Genomic DNA, 21,490 nt, shown 5'->3' with positions numbered 1-21,490 from the left:
CGTGGAAGCGGGCGGGAGGGTGGGAGGCAGGCAGGAATATAAATAAGTGAGTGTTCCTGGCTTTATTGGGCCCTTATCAAGACGCAGGGATACTCCGAGGAGTGTTTGTGTCTGCGGCAAGGAAGGACGGCCACTGCCAATTAGGAGGCATGCTGCAAAATTAGGGGTTGTGGAGCCTACGGAGAGTGAGGGTGGCTCTCCCCAGACCCTCCCCCTCCCATAGCGATAGGCTGGCTGGAGGAACCCGAGACCCCCCCCCCTACCCCCCACGTTCCAAACCATCCCCCCGTTCCCAACCTTCTAATTCCTTGTGGTGTGGCAATGCCTGTGTTCCACACACGGGGATGATCACTCACGTCTCATATGCTCAGTCTCAGCTCCCCCTCCTCCTCCTCCTCCTTTTAAATCTCGATTGACAAAGTCACGTCTCTAGAACGGCTTTTTGTGTGTTTAGTTTGTTGTTCTTCCACCCCCCACCCCCCACGCACACCTCCGATTGGTACGGTTGGCTGCGTGTACGGTACGAAAGAAGTTTAAACCATACGTACGCATGTACAAGTCGACCCCGTAGCGTCCCAAAGCTGTCCCCTCCCGCCCAGAAAGACAAACAAAGATCCACCGTGTAGCCTTAACAGTCTATTGGGGCAAGTGCTGTTCGCGATCAGCACCTATGAAGGCCGGCACGGCACACGATGGGGTGGGTGGCCAGCACCACGCCCAGCCGCCTTTGTCTCCCCAGTGGCGATGTTTACTACACACCGCACCATTTACCCACTTGAGAGTGAGTAGACCTAGGGGAGGCCCAGGACCGGTTCAGATAATCGTCGCCGGTGTTGGCCGTGAGCGAGAATCGAACTCGGGGCGCCGAGTTCGTAGCGCTAATCACTACACCACCTATCCCCTCCTGCCCACACACACACACACCACACACACCACACATACACACCACACACACGCGCGCATTATCCAGGCTGAACTTCAGGCTTAGTTTGTGACATTTGACAAAGCCACTCGGAGGCGTTCATGATGATGTGGTCATTTATTTATTTTTGGGGGGAGGTGGGTGTATAGGGGTGGGGGGGGAGGTAGGAAACGTGGGGGGGAGGAGGGGTATTTGTGAGGAATTTTTTTGTTCAGCAATGGTAAGAGAACGATATAACAACAACATTCGAAATTGGGAAATAACAAACAAATGTGGCCACATTTGAATTGTAAATGCGGTCCCCTTTGCTCTGGTTCTATCGGCGCAATTCGTAACTCCGAGGAAGCGGGTTTCCTTGAATTGTATAGAAAGAAGTTGCCCAGGGGAGGATGTAGCATTGTGAGCGTTTATTTATTCGTATCGGAGACGTCTCCTCCGCTCCGGTGACTACATAGGAGCCCCGCACAAAGTGAGAGAAATTGGGCATGTAATTATTTAGGTGTATCCCACCAACAACTCGCTTCGCCAACCCCTCTCCCCCCATCTGCCTCCACCATTGATATGCATAATTATGATTCGGGATCACAATTAAGGTTTTTTTTTGGCCTAAAATAAGATTTATTTTTACTTCAGTTTTTTCTGTAAAACGCACGTGTTCGTTCACAAAGCGTCTAAATGTGACAGCGTCTCAAGATGCTTGTCTTACAAAAAAATACGAGAAATGTGCGTGAACATAAGAATAGCAGAAAAGCAGTTTTTTTTATATCTGGATTATTTTTTTTTCCGTCTCTACGTCATTGGGTTTTTTTGTTTGTCTGTTTAACATCTCATTTGCACACATTTCGCTCGCTAGGTTAGCCCAAACGTAGCTTAAGCAAATATTTAACATCCCATTGTTTGCATGTACTGTATTGTATATAATTGAACGTTACACGGCTCCTTTGAGCAGTGCGCGTTGACTTGAGCTTAACGAACGGCCTCCATCCGTGAATCGACAGATTTTTGAAAGCCTCTTACGCACCGGCCAGGCATGCGATGTGCGTTAGCGTCGTGAGAATTCGCACCTTTCGCGATTCCACACGAACGGTCGATTCATTATAATAATTATGATTTCATTGTTGTGAACGTTTAGCGCCTGTGGTGGCTGCAGAGTTCATGTACGTTCAATTCATTCCCAAAACAAAACAAATCCATTGCTGACGGACTCGATTCAATTCATGCATCGTGAGCTCCGAATCCACTACCGAACTCACTGGCCCCATTGGCCGCACCAAATTCACCGGCCCCACTGACCCTACAAAAATCAACGGGCCCACTGACCCTACAGAATTCACCGGCCCCACTGATCCTACAGAATGCACCGGTCCCGCTGACCCTATAAAATTCACCAGCCTCACGGACCCTACAGAATTCACCAGCCCCGCTGGCCCTACAGAAATTAACGGTCCCACTAACCCTACAGAATTCACCAGCCCCGCTGGCCCCACCGAATTCACCGGCCCCACTGACCCTACAGAAATCAACGGTCCCACTGACCCTACAAAATTCACCAGTCCCGCTGACCCTACAAAATTCACCGGCCCCACTGACCCTACAAAATTCACCAACCCCGCTGGCCCTACAGAAATCAACGGTCCCACTGATCCTACAGAATTCACCAGCCCCACTGGCCCTACTGAATTCACCGGCCCCGCTGACCCTACAAAATTCATCGGTCCCACTGACCCTACAGAATTCACCAGCCTCACTGACCTTACAGAATTCATCAACCTCACTGACCCTACAGAATTCACCGGCCCCACTGACCCTACAAAATTCACCGGCCCCACTGACGCTACAGAATTCACCAGCCTCACTGGCCCTACAGAATTCACCAGTCTCACTGGTCCTACCGAATTCACTTGCCACGCTGGCCCTACAAAAATCAACGGTCCCACTGACCCTACAGAATGCACCAGCCCCGCTGGCCCCACTGAATTCACCGGCCCCACTGACCCTACCGAATTCACCGGCCCCATTGGGACCCACTGGCCCCCACCATCCCCACCGGCATCTAATGACGATCCGCCATCGATTCGAATCCAAGACTCAAGAGCACCGTTGCACGTCGAATGATGAAGGGCCCAGGTTTCTTGCGTTGAGTCGAAACTCAGCCGCCCTCGGAATTCGCAGTCGCCGGGCAACACGGCAGCATTTCCCCCTTCCCCCCCCCCGGGAAAAGGAGACTTTGTCCTCCATCGCAGGAAAGCAACCATGAAAGGTTGCAGGTGGTGGGGAGGAGGGAGGGGGGTGTAAGGGAGGGGAGGGAGAGCCAGTGGTGGCAGCGCTTGGCAAAAATACACCAAAGCTGTCTCTGGTGTAGGACAATCATTTTCAAAGACAATGCATATATAATCAGAACATGTTTGTTCGCATGTTTTGCCACAATTACGTGCGGTAAATGCAGACTTTTTATGCCTTGCAATAGGTCTGTTTATTTGGTGTTTGAACGTCTAAACACCTCATTTTTTATTGCCAAGAAAGGGTAAAGCCTTTTCTCATTATTTTTTTCTCATAAAAAAATAAACCAAGCAAAAAAGCGAACATAACCAAGCAACTCAAGGGGGCCTCGGATTTGCAATAAAACACATCGCAACGGCGCATCAAATATAATCTGGTCAAAATCAAATCTTGATGAACGTGAACGAAACACAATGACAGGAAATCTCCGTCATCCCTTGCTCATCTGCGTCCCTCTTTTCTGCACAAGCCACCACCCACACCTCCGTTCTGTCGACGAATTCATCTCGCATCACTGTCCTCGGCATCTCTTCTGTCATCTCCCGAGGATTTCAGACATTGAAAGGGTGGTGGAGGGGGGGATGGTGGGTTTGGCCGGTGGGTTGGGGATGAAGGGGTCACCCAAAAATGTATTCGGCTCAGAGTTGTCGTCGTCCCCCCCAATAGGCGCAGCACTACCGCTGGAAGGAGACACCTCAATCATGCTGCGCACGGCTGACTGCCTGGAAAGTGACGCCCGACGGATATTAAGCCAGGTCGCTGCGCTCGGAGGTCCGTGACGGAGTCATGCATTAACCCCCACGGATCGTGTCCTCGTAACAACACAGCAGGGCTACCTGCGAGCTCACACAATCTGTTTGTGGGACTCCTTTCCTCGCCAGCATCCTCCCCCCTCCGTCTCCCCCCCCCCTCCCCCCACACGCAATTTTATTCCAATTGCTCTGTCGGCAAAGAAATGAAGGTAATGCTCTCGCGGAACAGTGCATCGCTGCGCTGTGAGCGGTGTTCGTTGAAGGGCACGCTGAAGGTGACACTGCAGAGCTACTACTGAGATCCCTTCCAGTGAAGTTGTTATATACACTTCAGATGGGGGTTACCAGGCTCCCAACATTATTATTATTTTGGGGGTCCTCCCCTCCAATTTAGTTTCAGTCAAACTGAATATTTAACGTTATCAGAGTTGAACATTTTCCCAAATTAAAGGGTTTTTTCCCCTTATTTTGTTATTTTCACAATGGGGGGCAGTGCTGCCCGGGCTCATGTCGCACGGCACGGTGGAGAAGACGCGTGGCAACTGCCAGGAGCCACGTGGCCGCGACGTCCCCACGGGGCCCTCGCTCCGTGCGCTCGGCGTGGCAGGGACGTGCCTCGTGCATGACTCACGGCAGAGACGGCGGCTTGGGAGAGGCCAGCGGACGGAGATGAGATGGCAACAGACGGACGGACGCGCGGTGCGGAGAGCGAGTCACGGGCAGTGACAGTGGATGACAGCCGGGTGGGGTGGGGGGAAGTGTTGGGCGAGGAAAGATCGAAAGGTACTGGGGAGATAGCTGGGGGAGAGGAGGAGGAGGACGCCGTCTCATGGATGGAGGCCTTGAAGGCTCAAACTGTAGCGAGATATTTGGAGTTTGCGTGTTTCTCTTTCATCATCATCATCACCACGGTGGCTATGAGATGTTAACTACCTCGCCTGGTATACAGGAGGTCGTGGGTTCGATCCCGACTCTGACCCCTGCTGCTATATATTTGGAGTTTGCGTGTCTCTCTTTCATCATCATCATCATCACGGTGGCTAGGAGATGTTAACTACCTCGCCTGGTAAACAGGAAGTCGTGGGTTCAATCCCGACCCTGACGCCCGCTGTACATTTGGAGTTTGCGGTGTCTCTCTTCCCGTGGTCGCGTGGATTTTTCTCCGGGTCCTCCGGGTTTTCCCCTCCACATTTAGAATCTACATCACTCCTGGAAAATATGTGGCTACCGCTGTGGAATTCCACGTGATAAGCCACTTCGTTGAGCTATCATTTGTGATGAAGCAGGTCGCTTTTAAAAAATAGTTACAGTAAAACCTTGGATTGCGAGCATAATTCGTTCCGGAAACGTGTTTGTAATCCAAAGCACTCGTATATCAAAGCACTCGTATATCAGTTGTGATCACGTGACGCTCTGCAGACAAAGTGTATACACGTACTACTCGTATTGCAAGACCTCGCTCGTTTATCAAATTAAAATTTATTAAAAAATTTTGCTCGTCTTGCAAAACACTCGCAGACCAAGTTACTCACAATACAAGGTTTTACCGTAATACAGTTCAGTGGGTCTTACCTGGTAAAATAAATAAAAAAACATTTAATTTAGAGTAAATACAAAGCAGGCGGGTCGAGAAGGCTGTCTTTGGTGTCGGCCAATCAGTTTCAAGGACTATGCAGACATCGTCATCAGATCATGTTTGCGTGTTTTGCCGCAAGTGTGTGTAATTAATGCAGACTCGATGTCTTGCCTAAAAAGAAGTTACCGATGTGGTGTTTGATCATCTTCACACAACTCCTGTTTTATTGCCGGAAAGGGTAAAAAAACCCTCTTCTTATTTTTCATCACAGGGTGGGGGCGTTATTCACCCCTCTCGCACCATCCCACCCTTCCACTGCGGCTTTATTGTCACGCTTCCACTGTTGACTCGATTTAATATCTCGCTTTAACCATCGCATTTGAATGTGTTTCTTGTTGTTTTTAATTGCTTCGCGAGCACGTGGGGGGGGGGGGGGGTGGTCCGTGTGTTCCCCGCGTCAACCCGGAAAGTAACGCGATCGAGTGGAAAACGCCATCGTTATCAAGTCGTCGCTCGCCATCGCTCGCGTCGACCGCACACGAACGGGTGTGAGTGGCGAGGCTTGTGGGCAGAGGTCGCAAACGGGTTTTGATTCCTTACCCGTACCCGTACCCGGCCGCACCAGGGTCGCAAACGGGTATCCGTACCCGTACCCTACCCGATACCCGGCTACCCGTACCCGGCCGGGTTATCGGGTAGGGTACGGGTATCGGGTACACAATTGTGACCTCTGGGATGAAGCCATGTTGCAGGCGCGGGTGGGTTGATTCTAGGAACTTGAATTGTGAGAAGAGACAAGACGTTGTGAAATGAGTGACAAACGGTGACTCGCCAGTGACTCACGGCCTACCCGTACCCGTACCCGGCCGCACCGGGTATCGGGTAGGGTACGGGTATCGGGTACCCGGTTGCGACCTCTGCTTGTGGGTGTCTCGTCCAGCGCAATACGATTCGCGACGTGGGGAGGCTCACGGAGTCGGATCTTATTCGAGGATTTTCCACGCGGCGTCGCGGGCAGCAGCGCTCGCCTACGATGACACCTTGGAGGTTGGAACGCCACGTTCGGCTGTGGACTTTTTCAACCGACGGTGGCACGTGGAAGGTCGTGAAGAGTGAGATGGATGTGCACAGCGTCCAGAAGCACAGCTGTCGACTGTGTTTTCATTGGCGGTCGGGACAGCGTGAGGTCGTTAACTGATCTGTGAATTCCAAGAATTCCGAGACGAACTTTAGATTGAAATTGTTTTTTGTTTAACTGGTTCATCCGTACATAAGGCGGAGTTGGAGGTAATAATGTAATGCAGTATAAGTCAGGTCCGAGGTTGGAATCTAGGTTTCATCCACCCATGATTAAATCAAGTTCTCAAGCATAGCGAGAGAATGATATGTAACCTGCTCATGTCGTGGATATACTGTTATATATATATTATTACTTGGACATCTGTGAAAAAAGAAGCATTGTAGCTCATCAGATTCCTCCAGGATAAATACTAATTTAGATTGAGTCTGACTTCACATATTTCAACAAAAAACAAGAAGCCCTTCATATGAAGTACAGGAGAGGTTGTTTTTCCTTCTCTTTAGTGCAACCAAAACAACAAAGAGAGGCATTTTTGTTAGAATTCGGTATTTCTTTTGAATAAAAAGTTCAATATTTTAAGATCCGCAATGCAAATGCGACGAATACGAAACGGTGCTCCCGTACTAAAGGCGATTATTCAGATGCTAGAAATGTACAAATGATGGTGCCACTTTGTGTAGCTATCATTTGTGGCCAGGTCGCTTCTGAAAAATAAGTTAATGCCTCAGTGGGCTTTGCCTGGTAGGATGGGGATGCATTAGTGTTGTATGTTTTTAATGATAATAGTTTTTTTACCCTTTTATCTGGCAACAAAACTGACACCTTTTTTACAAGGAGTCATGTTTGCATAGACCACAATACCTGCAGTCATAATGCAAACAAAAAACACAACTGTGATAATGTATGCACTGTCCTTGAAATTGATTGGTCCACACCCGAGACAGCTTTCCTTAGAGCCTAGTCTCACATGGTGTTGGACCAGGTGACGCAAATTATCATATTTTGCTACTGGCAAAGGAGGTTCCATTGGTGTATTTTTTTAATTCTAGATTTGAAGCTTTCGTGACTGCAAGGATTCATATTCTTAGGTTTTTTCGGTAAAGTCACGTAGGTAAAAAAATTAAATTAATAAAAGTAAAATAAAATAAAAATCACGACGTTTCGGAGGCAAGACGGAAGCTTGTGTTGCCTCCGAAACGTCGTGATTTTTATTTTATTTTATATTTTTTTAATGTCTGGGTGATTTGTTTACCTTTCTTGTACTTTGCACCACTATCCTGTTTTTGTTCTGTTTATTGCGTGTCACGTTCTTACCTCGCGCCCCTAGCGGGCATCTATGAAAGAGAGCTTCATAGCTCATCGGATTCCTCCTGCGGTACAAATAAATATTCTGACTCTGAATAACGTTGCGAAGCCAGCAGACGCTTGAAAGACCTCGCCACGTGGCTCCTGCGCTGCTGGTTTGCCGACTGCTGCCTTCGTGCGACTTAGCCGAGCTCTCACGGCCAAAAATTGTTGGTTCCTTGACATGTGACGGTCAGCCTTTATGAAGCGTAGCGGGGAGTAATTTAGTGGCGGGCGAGCGAGTGAGGGGTGGGTGGGGAAGATCGATGGAAGTTCCTTCAGAGATCGTTGCTTGCTGGGGCCACCTTTCTGAAAGCAGCTGCTGCTGCTCACTGACGTGATGTACGGAGAGCTCCGCTGTCTGAGATTTCTTTGTCTCTCGCCGAGACCCTTTGATGGCACATTTTTTTAAAATGTGTTTTAGTGACTTGGAGAGAGAGGGGAAAAAATAAATAAAGGGACTTGGCAGATATACAGCTGAGGCTGTCTTTACTCAGTTTAAAACGTGGGCATTCGCGACAAATATCATTCATAATAAAGGTTTTTGGGTTAGATCACGCAAATATTAATGTGTCATAACCCTCCGCTAACCGATTCAACCAATTAGTAAGGGAATTGTCACGTAAACCAAACGCCAATTAGCTACTACTTCAGCCCACCGGTGTGTTGGAGAGTAAATCCACAACATTTACTCGAAGCAACCGGTTGTGCAACTGCTCACAACTGGTTGCAGAAAAGTCCCCACACGAGCGATTTGGTTGCACGCAGCCGAAGTTAGGCGCAACTGATCTGCTCAGGTGTGAGTCCGGATGCAGGACACATCCAGGATGCTCTGACACTTCCAACGGTTTCCACACGAGAAAATCCGTTCTGAATAGATCTGTTTGGAACAAAGCATCATCATCGGCCATGATCAATCCACTGCTGGATGAAGGCCTCCGCAAGCCGTCACCAACTCGCCCGATCCTGTGATGTAACAATGCACCGAGCACCTACACATCTCTCTTCTCTAAATCGGATGAAACCTCCCGTTGACGACGGGGTTTCCATGTGACCACGGCCCCCACTCTAACCCGCCCCCCTCTCTCTCGTCACCGCCCACTGTGAAAACAGACTCCACTGCTCCTCCTACCACGTGCAGCGGCCTCGAGTCCCTGATGCAGCTTATTACAATTCGTCATCTTTCCTGACCCTTTGCTCGCGTTTCTCCGTCGTGTTTGCATCCACAGGTCGTTGGGTTCGATCCCGACCCCGATGCCTGCTGCTGTATATTTGGAGTTTGCGTGTCTCTCTTTCTCTCTCTCCCCGTGGTCGCGTGGATTTTTTTCTCCGGGTCTTCCAGTTGTTCCCTCCAACATTAAGAATCGACATCACGCGTTTAGAGTGTTTGGCTTCTATAAATATCCACGCGCTAATCCCCCTTTGTCGAACTGTCATTTGTGGCCACGTGGTTAAAGAACATCGAATAGTTTCGTTTTAAAGTTTCCCATGATTTATCTACTTGTTCCTCGTGCTTCTTCCATGCATCACCGCCTTGACTCCACTCCCCTTCGTGTGGTGTGTGCCGTGGGCAAAAAAGTTGTTTTTACCTTCGAAAATTTCATTGGGATAGCGGAAAATACCAGGGGTTATTTTTTGTAATGCGTCAATCCCTCCGTTTGCAGCCTCGATCTCCGATTCGCACGGCTGGCTACGTACGGTGCAAAAGAAGTTCAACACACATACACACATACGCACGTCCGATTAGCCCGGCTAGCTACGTACGGTGTGAAAGAAGTTCAACTTACACACGTACATCCCTGAAGAGGAGATACCGAATTACGCCATCGTTACGTTGAGGTAAATTCCAACGACGCTTCTACGACGTCGCCTTCGTTAAAAAAATAAAAACCACTCGATCGGCATGAACGTCGATTGTCGCTGTGAGAGGGAGGGAGAAAGAAACAAAAAACATTGAAAAAAGGTTGTCAAGACCGCCTCAAAAATCTGAGCGTAAGAGATGTCGAAAGGAGCGTGCATGCAAGACAAACGAGAGAAGAGTAGAGCTGCGGAGAGATGAATGGATGAGCGAGCGAAGGTAAGAGTCGAGAGAGAGAGAGAGAGACTTTTATAAGTTTATTCACCAGCGGCAAAATGCCCTGGAATTTTGCAATATTCAAGCCTTAATGGCCACACCAAAAAGCACAGCTCACCATCCCACCGCCGCCCCGCGACACGCAACGCCGGCACTACAATCCCCACGCACCGGCCGCGCAACAGCATCCGACGCGCTGTGTCATTTCTAGCTTTGGCACCTCTTTGCTTGGCAGGGCCCCCCCGCTTATTCCACACTTCCTCCCCTGATGGTTCGAGGTCACAGTCATCGGTAACATCACCACCGCTAGACAACGCGGCCCGTGCGCCACGCCACCGCGCGAGCCACACCGCCACGTGCACATTCATCCACGTCACATGTGCCACACCGCTGCGCACGCACCACCACCCCGCGAGATTTCCGCGACACATGTGTCACACCACCGCATGCACCATACTGCGACGCGCACGTCACGCCACAGGTACGCGTGCCACAACGCCCTGCGCCACACCGCGGCACGTGCGCCGCACCGCCTGGTGCGACCCACCGCCGCGCACGTGCGCACATTTTTGGTCCGCCGCGTGCGCCACACCTCAGCACATGTGCCGCGCCGCCAAGTGCGTCACACCGCTGAGTGAGTTCTGCACCACCGCGCGCGCTACACCATGCCACGTGCGTCACGCCGCCTCACTCCGCGTGACACACCGCGGCGCGTGTCCCGCGCCGCCAAGCGCGCCACACCGCCGCGCACACACCACATTATTCAGACCGCCGCGTGCGCCACACCTCAGCACATGTGCCGCACTGCCAGGCGCGTGCGCCGCACGGCCGGACTGTCACGCGCTCCGCTCCACCACGCGTGCTGTACCGCCGCATACGTCCTGCCCGCGTCGCCGCGTCTAACGCCCGTTTCGACTCGATCATTAAAAAGTGAAGGTCAGTTCACCATTCGTGTTGGTGCAGAGGGCCTGACCGGCCCCCCACCGCTCCTGGAACACGGCGTGCGCATCTCCAACCTGGGAAAAGTACGCGTGCTCCAGCCGGAGCCTCGCTTTCAGCAGACCTTTCAGCGTTGCCTCCGCTGAACAACTATCGTCCGTGTCACCTCGCAGTTTCTTTTTTCGCGTTTTGTATACTGCCATCTTGGCTTGCGCGCAGACAAAGTTTGCCAGGATGTGGCGCTTGTCCGCCCGGTACGGTACCCCGCATATAAAGACGCTCTTGTAGAAGGGCACCCCCAATTTCTTAAACACGGCTCCCAGGAGTCTGAACAGCGGGTCCAGCCGCGAGCACCCCACGTACTGGTGGGCGAGGTCCTCCCTCGCGCCACAGAACACGCACAGGTCTGATGCCCCCGGGGTGACCTTGCTGATCCACGCCGCCGAGAGCAGCGTCCAATGCGCCAGCCTCCACTGGAGGTCCCCGCTGCGCTTTGCCACGGGGGCCTTGTAGAGCTGTTTCCACTGGGGGGTGGTGTCGATCAAGGGAGAGAAGAACTCCCTCCACTTCGTGTCCGGTAGGTTTTCCAGCTCTCGACACCGCAGTGTTTTGACGCAGCAGTCGTACAGCACCCGCTTGGAGGCACCCTTGAGGGCCACGTCTCTGCAGTTCGCGAGCTTGAGCAACCTCCCTGCCTCACAGCGCCCGGGGGGCTGGATGCAGGAGACGCGCAACTCCTGGAAAGCGGGGGGAGGGGAGGGGGGGGGGGGAGGAGGAGGGCGGCGGCCGTGCGGCACCGCTGTCTCCTGGCGTTTCTAGCTGCAAACGCAGCTTCCGCATCGCCGCGATCGCCTCTCGCAACAACTTTTCTCCGGCCATCATGGAGCGGAGCCCAGCGGCGCCGCTCACCTCAGCTGCGTTCTTCCATTTGGAGCGGCCGTCCTGGCTCTTCACAAGATCCCTAACCGTTCGCACTCCTGCCGAGGCGAAACGGAGGGCCAGCGTTCCCTCCTCCCTGATTCCATCGAGGAGGCTATTGTGGAACAGGGGTTCGGTCATGAAGCCGTTAAGGCCGTGGTGCGGGCTCGCCCTGCTCCATTCCAGGCTCCGCCACGCCTCCAACAGGCTCTGGTAATAGCCCGGCAGTCCGGTGCAATCGACTAGGGACAGGTCCATAAGGAAGAGCTCCCTCCCATATCCCAGCCGCCCGCCCGCATTTCTCAGCAGGGCGAGGGCCAGCGACGTCCGGGGCAGCTCTTCTTGTTCATATAGCAAGTTTCTCACGGCCTGGAGCCTGAAGCTCATCACTCGAGCAGTGACGTCTACCAGGCCCTGGCCGCCCTCACCCACCGGCAGGCAGAGGACCCCTGGCCTCATCCAGTGCTTGCCGTTCCAGACAAAGTGGGCAAGCGACCTGTTCGCCCTCGTGAGTAACCAGCCCGGGGGTTGGAGGGCCTTGGCTCTGTGCCACAGCACCGAGGCTGCCAGGTTATTCCCTATGAGCACTCTCCCCCTGAAGGACATTTGTGGGGCAAGATGTGCCCACGCTCTCAGTTTAGCATCAAATACGTCGCTCATCTCGGTCCAGTTTTTGTGAACGACTTGGGGCTTCCCTAGGTACACTCCGAGATACTTCACGCCCTCACCCTGCCAGGTGACTCCGCCTGGGAGGAGCACGGAACTCACTGCACCTTGTGACCCCATCCATAACGCCTCACACTTCCGCCAGTTGACTTTGGCGCAGGAGGCCTTTTCATAGACCTCCACCGCCCGGCCGAGTGCAGCGACGTCCTGCGCGTCGTTGATCACGGCGCATACGTCGTCCGCATATGCGGAGAGCTTTATGACTGCATTCTCCGGCCCCGGGACCACGAACCCGGACAAGGTGTTTCTCAGGCGTCGCAAGAGCGGCTCAAGGGACAGGGTGTAGAGGAGCCCCGAGAGAGGGCACCCCTGCCTGACTCCTCTTGTCACGGGAACAGGGCAGCCCAGCCTTTGATTGATTTTTATGAGGCTGGATATCCCCGTATATAGGAGGTGCACGTGTGCCGTGAAGTTCTGGCCGAACCCTAAGGAGAGGAGCAGTCTTCTCAGGTACTCGTGGCTTACCCTGTCTAACGCCTTCTCCTGGTCCATGAATAGGAGACCTGCATCCATGTCGTGCATATCCGCGAGGGAGATCACATCCCTGACCGTGCCGATGTTGTCATAGATGCAGCGGCCGGGGATGCAATACGCCTGCTCGGGTTGCACGAGCTGACCCACCACCTCTTTGAGGCGGTTTGCCAGCGCCTTGGCGAATATTTTATAGTCGGCGCACAGGAGGGAGACGGGCCGCCAGTTTTCTATGCGACGCAGGTCCCCCTTCTTAGGCAACAGGGTGACCACCGCCCTCCTGCAGCTCTGCGGGAGTTCCCCGTCCCGCAGGCTCTCCTCCAGCAGCCCCAGCAGGCAAGGGCCGAGTACATCCCAGAAGGTCTCGTAGAACTCAACTGGCAGCCCATCGATCCCTGGGGATTTGCCAGCTGCCAGACCTTTCATGGCAGTGTGCAGCTCCTCCAGGGTGACGGGGCTTTCCAGTTTGTCTCTCTCCGCGTCCCCCAGAGTAGGGCCCGCAGCTAGTAGTTCTTCAACCGCCTCGTCCTGTACGTGCTCAGCCTTGAACAGGTGTGAATAGAAGTCCTTCGCGATCCTAGCAATTTCCCCCTCGGCAGTTGCTGTCTTCCCCTCTGGGGTAAGCAACCCTGAAATGTTGTTCTCATTGCTCGAGGGTCTATTGCCTAGCCTAAAGAAATACTTTGAGGGAGAGTCCGTCTGTGCCAGGTGTTGCACCTTTTTGTGCACAAACGAACTATGTGCCTGTTGGTCCGTGACGGCCCTAAAAAGTCGCCGCTTCTCCAGCAGCACCTCGCCCTCGTTGTTGTCCGCGTCCTGGGCCGAGCCCATCTCAGCCTCGAGCAGCAGCAGCTCGCTCGCCAGGTGTTTCACCGTCTCCTCCTTGGCGGCGGCGTGCTGGCTCGAAAGCTGTAGACAGAGGGCCCTAATTTGCGCTTTAGTGTGTTCCCACTATCGCTGACCAGAGCTGAAACTGCTCCTAGTTGCTGCCCAGTGTGACCAACAGGCCCTGAATGCCTCCGTGAAATTTTCGTCCTCAAGCAGCTGCACGTCGAGTTTCCAGTAGGGGCAGCGACGCCTCTCCCTGGGGACTCGCAGCAGTGCTGAGACCAGGTGGTGGTCAGAGAAACCGGATGGGGTGATGTTGCTGCCCCCGAGCCGGTTAGCGCTGTCCGCACTGATGTACAGCCGGTCCAGCCTGGCGAGGCTCATCCTCCCCTGCAGGCCCGCGCGGCACCAAGTGTATTGCCTCTGGCCTGGGTGTTGCAGTCGCCACGTGTCGAGCAAACCCAGTTGCTGCACCATGTCGGCTAATGGCCGTGCGGATTCCGGGTGGGGCTCAGCACTATTGCGGTCGAGAGCCGGGTCGAGGGTGCAGTTCATATCTCCCCCCACGACCGTGAGCACCCCGTCCGCACTGCCTGCCTCCAAGGCATTCCGCAGTGTGCCGGAGAAAAAGCGTTTTCTCTCACTGGTCTTACTCGGCGCATAAACGTTGAAACACCGTAGCCTCGTGTTGTTTAACACGAAGTCTACAGATATCAGATGGCCTTTTTGGATCTCTCTGAAGGCCACGCCTTCCGGGAGAAACTTTGGACTAAACACAATTGCAACACCAGCGCGGTTGTCTTCTCCATGACTGAAAAAGGTCTGACTGCCCAAGAGGTGCTGGCGCTGGGCCTGCAGAGTTGCGTCAAGGTGCGTTTCTTGCAGAAACGTCACATCCGCTTTCTGCTCGCTAATGAAGCTGCAGATGCGGTGCCACCTCTGATCGCTTCGAGCTCCGTTGCAGTTTAAACTCGCGATCCTTACACCTGAGGAAGCCATGGCTTTAGGCGTCGGCTTCAGCAACGGCATCAGCGGGGGGGCACTCCGGTTGGGACATGCTCCCCTTTCTTGCTTTCTGCATGAAACCCCTCAGCCGATTGCCTTCCTGCGGGCTGCATTTGTGCTTTTCCATGTCGCTGATGATTGTCTGCGCGACCTTCAAGAAGGCCTGCGCATCGGGGAAAGAATCTCCGATGTCGACCCCCCGCTTCTTGTAACTAGTTCGGAGGAATTCGACAATCTTGCCGGGTGTGTACTCTCGTTTCTTCTTAACATGTGAGTAGCTCCCCTCACTCAAGTTGTCTTCTATCTCTAACTCCGACCCTCCGTCGTCTGAGTCTCCCGGCACGCTTGTGTGAGGCTCGGTGGTTACCTCTTCCAACGCACCGTGCCGATCGGAGGTGTCTTCCAACTCGGGCCGGCTCCCCTCTGCGGCCTCTGCCTCCCTCACCTGGTCGGGTGAGGAGGTGAGCTGGTCGTCACCCCCGAGCGCCGTGTCATCGGCAGGCTCATTGGTGGCTTCCAGCACCCCCCCCCCTTCCGGGGCAGCTGAGTCCAGGTCTGGTGGTCGCCCCTCTGCCTCGGCATCAACCGGCCGGTGGGCCTCGTCAATGACGATCACCTCACCCTGTGGCTCGGCCTCACCGCCGCGCCCTGCTGTTGCGTTCGGGCGGTTGTCCCGTTCGTCACTGTCGCTGTTGTCTTTCTCGGCGGCGGCGGCGGCCACGCGTTTTGGAAAGGTGCCACCGCGCCCCCCCCCCGCATTGCCTCCTCTCGCCTTCCGCTTTCTCGACTCAACGACGGTGAAACCCTTTTCCCCGCCGTCAGTCCTTGGCTGCGCGTGACCATCAGCAGAGTCGGTGGAGGTCTGCTGCTGCTGCTGCTGCAGCTGCTGCTGCCGCGGTGGCGGCGCCTGCTGCTGCTGCTGCAGCGGCGGCGACGCCTGCTGCTGCTTCTGCTGCTCCCGCACTTCTGCTGCTGCTGTCTGCGCAGGCGGAGCTGCTTTTCCCCTTTCCTGTTTGTTTGCCGTGCAGTGTTTTCGGGTGTGTCCGACACCACCACACCCGTAGCACTTCGGCGCGGCCGTGGAGGCATACACGGTATAGACGTGACCATCAATGGTGTACTTGAAGTTCACATCCAATTCCGTGTTGCCTTCCTTTAAGATCATAAACGTGTGCTAGCTTTGGGTCTTTCGACCTCAAAGGCAGCATAATTATATTCGAGATCACTGTGCCGAAGCGCTGTAGATCTCGGCGCAGTTCGGTGCCCTTGAGAAATGGCGGCGCACCTGAGAGCATCACCCTGATGGCGGGCGACGCGAGCGGGGTGCACTGCACAAACAGCCCTTCCCCCCCGACGTCGAGCCCCGTCTCTACCAGGCGCGCCACCATACTCTCCTGGGTCACGTACACCACCACACCTCGATCTTGCCTTTGGGCGGTGAGGATGCCCGCATGGCCCACACACGTGGCCACAGCAGCAGCGACGATGTCGGCTGTGATCTCGGGCGGTGGATAGCAGATTAAACCGTTCCTTCGCGAAAGACACTCGAGCCTTGGATATTGCGCCATGGTGGAAAGGCAGCAGTAACCGCAGGTCTTAGCGAGAAAGGGAAACGAAAAGAACGATGACTCTCCCTTTCAGGCCAGGCACAGGCTCTCACCTGAGCCCAGGCCTCTGTCCGCTCACCTGGTGGAGCAGGAGCGACCACTAGGTGTGGCCTCTCCGCACAGGGGCGAGAGAGAGAGAGATGCAATAAAAGAAATGTACTGCGTCCAAGAGCCAGCGTTCTATTTTTCCCGGTCCAAGCCCGCTACGATAATACAAAACACAAAAACTAAATGCGGCAATCGCTTACAAAAACGACGTCGCCGCAAATACAAATCTGTGCTCCAAGAATGACAAGAACCGCGCTATTAACGTACCAAATGCGACCCATTCAAAAAAACGGGATTTTCCGAGGTAATTCTGCCGAAGAGGGAAATATAACGACCCGGGTTCCAGAACGCTTTGAGAGAGCGAGCGAGCGAGAGAGCGAGCGAGAGAGAGAGAGTGGGGAGAGCGATGGAATGAGATGACATCAGGAGAGAGAAGAAAAAGAAGAAGAGTCTTGACTTAAAGCTTTCGTGACTGCAGGAATTAATATTCTTTGGGTCTTTACGGTAAAGTCACGTAGATTGATTCAAATTCTTTTTTTTAATGAACAAAAAACCACGACGTTTCGATCGCAACACAAGCAGCCGTTTTCAGGTGGAAAAACAGCAGAAGAAGATGGAAAAGCCGCAACTAGGACCGTAAGATTGGCGATGCAGCGACGGACAGAGAGGGCACCGCGACCACTCGAGCGCGTGAAGGGCGCTGTAATGTAGACGGCAGATACGGCGATGTTACCGTGGCATTCTAAGCGATGGGCCGTGTGGTAGCGATGTAAGAGATATCCCCTTCCACCCTCCCCTCTTGACCTTGCAATTCAATGAATTGTCGAGATTGCAGGGGGTGGGGGTGGCGTGCAGGGGGGGGTTACAATTATTTTCAGTCATCACACGTGTTTTGCTTTGCCCGTAAATGGAGTCTCCTTCAGCGGCTGCGGGATTTCCGTAAACGAATTGCATTGCGACGTTCACCGTACGAATTCGGAAACGGTCGAACGGTGAGGGGGCGCGCTGGACCTGCAACCTCAGGGGTGACCGGTCCAATCTGCCGTCCGTACGAGCTGAAGCATAGTGGGGCGAGTTAGTTAAATCCCCACCCCCACTACCCCACCACCACCACCCCACTCTGTCCTTCCAGCAGTACAAGTTCAAGTTCATTTATTAGGTGTAGCCCTGTGAGCCATTCGGCTCTTGAATCGGGTGCAACCGCAACAAACAAAAAACAAAGACATGAACAAAAAAACATCTTAAAGGGAATATGTGACTGAGTGCAAACAGAAAATCCAAGAAAAGACAGCAAAATATTGCAGAAAAAAACACCGTACACCAACGCTGTGTGCAAAAATCCCAGTGGGATGCAAGTCAAACAACCAACAACAACCACAAGACAACTTAGATTAAGGCCATCAGTCTAACTCTGTACTACAACAAACAAACATGGCTAAACCAATACACTTTTCGAAATCACCAAAATAAAGCCACGAAACCAATGAAACAGATGGGTAACACCGCAGTCAATCGGCAGGTCGCGTCCGGTTGGGTGAAGTGTGAGTGCTCTCAAGCTTTTCGCAAGGTATCTAGCCAGCGTCGAAGAGTAGGATCAATATTACCCTCTACAGAGCCAGCAGTGGCGTGAGCCAAGCAGTTGCAGGGCTGCGCCTCTGCCTCCAACGCGTCGTACGAATTGAAAATAATTGGTTCTCGCGGGGGCGGCCATCCAATCGCATGCATCGAAAGTGTTGGAACTGATTTTGATCAATGTATCGTTAACACGCCTTGTCCTCTGCTCCATTAAGGGGGCATCAGGACCATTTAGCGGGTCCACGAACGGGGCTCAGTGATCAGCAGTACGGGGAGGAGGAGGGGCAGAGGGGATCTGGACATGCCAAAGCACCGAGATGTTCAAGAGGGACAGAAGAAGTTTAACACGCAGGCAATCGCGAACCAATATCATCGATAATAAAGGTTTCTGTCAACTAATAGGGTTTTTTTCCCTTTTTTCTGGCGAACAATACTCTGATAATTTATGCATTGTCTTTGCTTCAAAGACAATACTCTGATAATTTATGCATTGTCTTTGAAACAAAAACAATGCATAAATTATGCATACATTATCAGAGTATTGTTTTTTGTTTGCATTTTACTGCAAGTATTGTGGTTAATGTAAGCATGATTCCTTGCAAAAGGTGTCAGTTTTGTTGCCAGAAAAAAGAAAAAAGGGGAAAAACCCTATTAGTATATTTTGGTATATTTTGGTACTGGCAAAGGAGGTCCCATGATGAATGTTTCTGTCGTTAAACCCGCCGCCACCCGACCAATTAGTAAGGTTTGTCACGTAAACCAAACATGGCAATTCGTTACTAGTCCAGCACACCCGGTGTGTCGGAGAGTAAAGCCACAACATTTACATGTCGTGGGATATTATTTTTTATTATAAAAAAAAATTCAGCGAAATCTTTTGTGGTAATCGTCGCATCAAGCGAAGTTGCAGGCGCCCGTCAATGATGGCTTTTCGCCAATGACTTATACACTGTGTAACAAAAAAAAAATTGTTCCTGGGTAGTAAGTGTTATTTTCTCATTGCTTATGCCTCAAAAGTACACAAAATGGCTATAATTCCCCCACAAACTTTACTTTTGTGACCAGGAGAGTGATTTACCTATTTTCAATGAGAAAACGCGGTGTGCATTTGTGTCATTCCTTCACGTAAAGTCCTGCTCACAAAAGCAAAGTTTGTGGGGAATAATAGCCATTTTCTACACTTTTGAGGCACAAGAAATTAGAAAATAACGTTCAGTACCCAGGAACAAAAATCGTGTTAAATAGTGTTACGTGGCCACGATGTCAGTGGTCTCGCAATACCCAGAGCCACCACCAGTTCCGTTGGTCACAACGGTGTCAAGTTTGCGAATTATCCACCCCGCAGTCAGTTCGAGTGTGGTGGGGTAAAGCGTGGGTACTCGCCCCCTCGAAGAGCCGCGTGGAAGAGTAGGCCGAAATTCCCTTCGGAGAGGTGTCTCTGGGAGCTCTCTCTTAAGTGGAGGGCCTTTTCGCCAAACAGTGGAGTGAGCAAGACGTTTCAGGGAAGCACCTTTAGCTCCATGACGACTAGCAGCACATCCAATGCGCTCGCCGGTCGGTGCTCAACGGTAAGGTTATTTTTACCGCCGCCAACAAGAAAAAATGCGTTAAACAACTTGGACAGCGGACTGAATGTGAATTCAACTGCGTAAAACATTGGACGTAAGAAAGTGGGCACTGTTCATGCTCCAACAATCTGGAGATTATGTTTTTAAATGAAATTTTGGCGAGTGGGCATACACATTGGGAAGAATGATTCAATCAGTGTAACATCAAATTTAATATTTACCCATGATTTGACAGTGTGAAAATGATGCCAGTTTCCCGACTAGCAAGTCTGCAGATGTTTACAACTACCAGAATACATTTTTGGAAAGGAAATCTATAGATATAAAAATGAAAGTCTGTCTGTCTGTTCCGAATAAAAATCCACGCGATTAAAGCTATCGCCACCTTTTTAGAACCCCGCGGAAAACCTTCGCTACATGGCGAGCCGACGTTTGATATAGGGGGGCCCGTAGCCAACCAAAACGGCAACCCCTCACACTCCAAGTGACGTCGCCATCCCTAACCCAGCACATTAACCTGGCCCCGCACATCTAACAGTTGCATAATGACCCATGACCCCCTCTTCATCAAGGTAATCTAACAATTCCCGTTGATTGCATCACCAAATAAACCGGTTGGTGATTCCAATTAAGGGTTAAACCTCCGTGAACACGCCCGCCGTCTTTCCGTGGCGAGACAAACAAACGGCATCATTCACGCCTCAAAAAAAGATTCGCTATTTCATGTTGTACCCCATTGTGGCACGTGATATTACATTTATTACAGGCCCCATGGCACAGCACAATCTTAACAGTTGCTGTCACGTCATTGACCCTCTTCTGAATACACTCTACTTTCACAAAAGTACCCGGGCAATGCCGGGTATTTCCTGCTAGTTTAATATAAAATCCAACGAAAATGGCATTTCGCCGTACCATTTTTACTGTCACATTTTTATTGTGCCATTTTCTCCAATGCCATTTTCTCCCATGCCATTTTTTTCTGTGCCATTTTCTCCCATGCCATTTTCTCCCATGCCATTTTTTTAAGTGCCATTTTCTCCCATGCCATTTTTCCCGTGCCATTTTTCCCATAACCTTTTCCAAGACATTTTTCCGTGCCATTTTTTTCCATGACATTTTTCCCATGGCGTTTCCCATGCCATTTTCTCATGATATTTTTCCCTGTGCCATATTTTCGTGTGACATTTTCCCGTGCCATTTTTACCGTGCCATTTCTCACGTGCCATATTCTCTCATGCCATTTTTACCCGTGCCATTTTATTTCCCGTACCATTTTTACCGGCCACCTCCTTTGCTCACAGTCCCAATGTGAAGGCCAGAACATTTTGAACCGCGAACAAAATCCCAATGTTTGCAAAACGATTTGGGACAGGTGGGGATGGGGTGGGGGGTGCAGCCTTTATGGCAAACCACGGGCACTATTCCCGACCAAACCGGGAAGTTCGGGTAGCAGCGGCAGCGACGATGACGCGCAACAACCCCGCTATGTTGATTCTCTCTCGGCAGGGAATTTGAAAATGGCACTGATCACACGCGTGCCTCGCACCCGCTCTCTCTCTCACACACGCGCGCACCCACCTGTACCGCGACTGTGTGTGCGTGCACAACTAGACCGGAGCGAGTGGTGCCCCGTGACGGGGATGAGGGAGGATGGAGGGGAGAGATTGCCCGTGCCACACAATTATGAATGTACCACCCAGAGCGCTGTCTCGCCTGCGGTGGGATGATGTGTGAAGACATACCGAAGCCGTGAAACAATGGGGTAGAGTAGCA

The 21,490-nt window shown here is 52.2% G+C and overlaps 1 protein-coding gene across 1 annotated transcript in view; it reads left to right on the top strand.

The window, feature by feature from the left end:
- The window catches only part of LOC144949083 (neurexin-1-beta-like), a 559,393-nt gene that overhangs the window by 375,276 nt on the left and 162,627 nt on the right, over positions 1 to 21,490 (top strand). The gene's annotated exons all lie outside the window — the stretch shown is intronic.

The sequence above is a fragment of the Lampetra fluviatilis genome, chromosome 52 (genome assembly GCF_964198595.1).
Source record: "Lampetra fluviatilis chromosome 52, kcLamFluv1.1, whole genome shotgun sequence".
Lineage (NCBI taxonomy): Eukaryota > Metazoa > Chordata > Hyperoartia > Petromyzontiformes > Petromyzontidae > Lampetra > Lampetra fluviatilis.
This window is presented reverse-complemented; position numbering and strand designations above follow the sequence as displayed.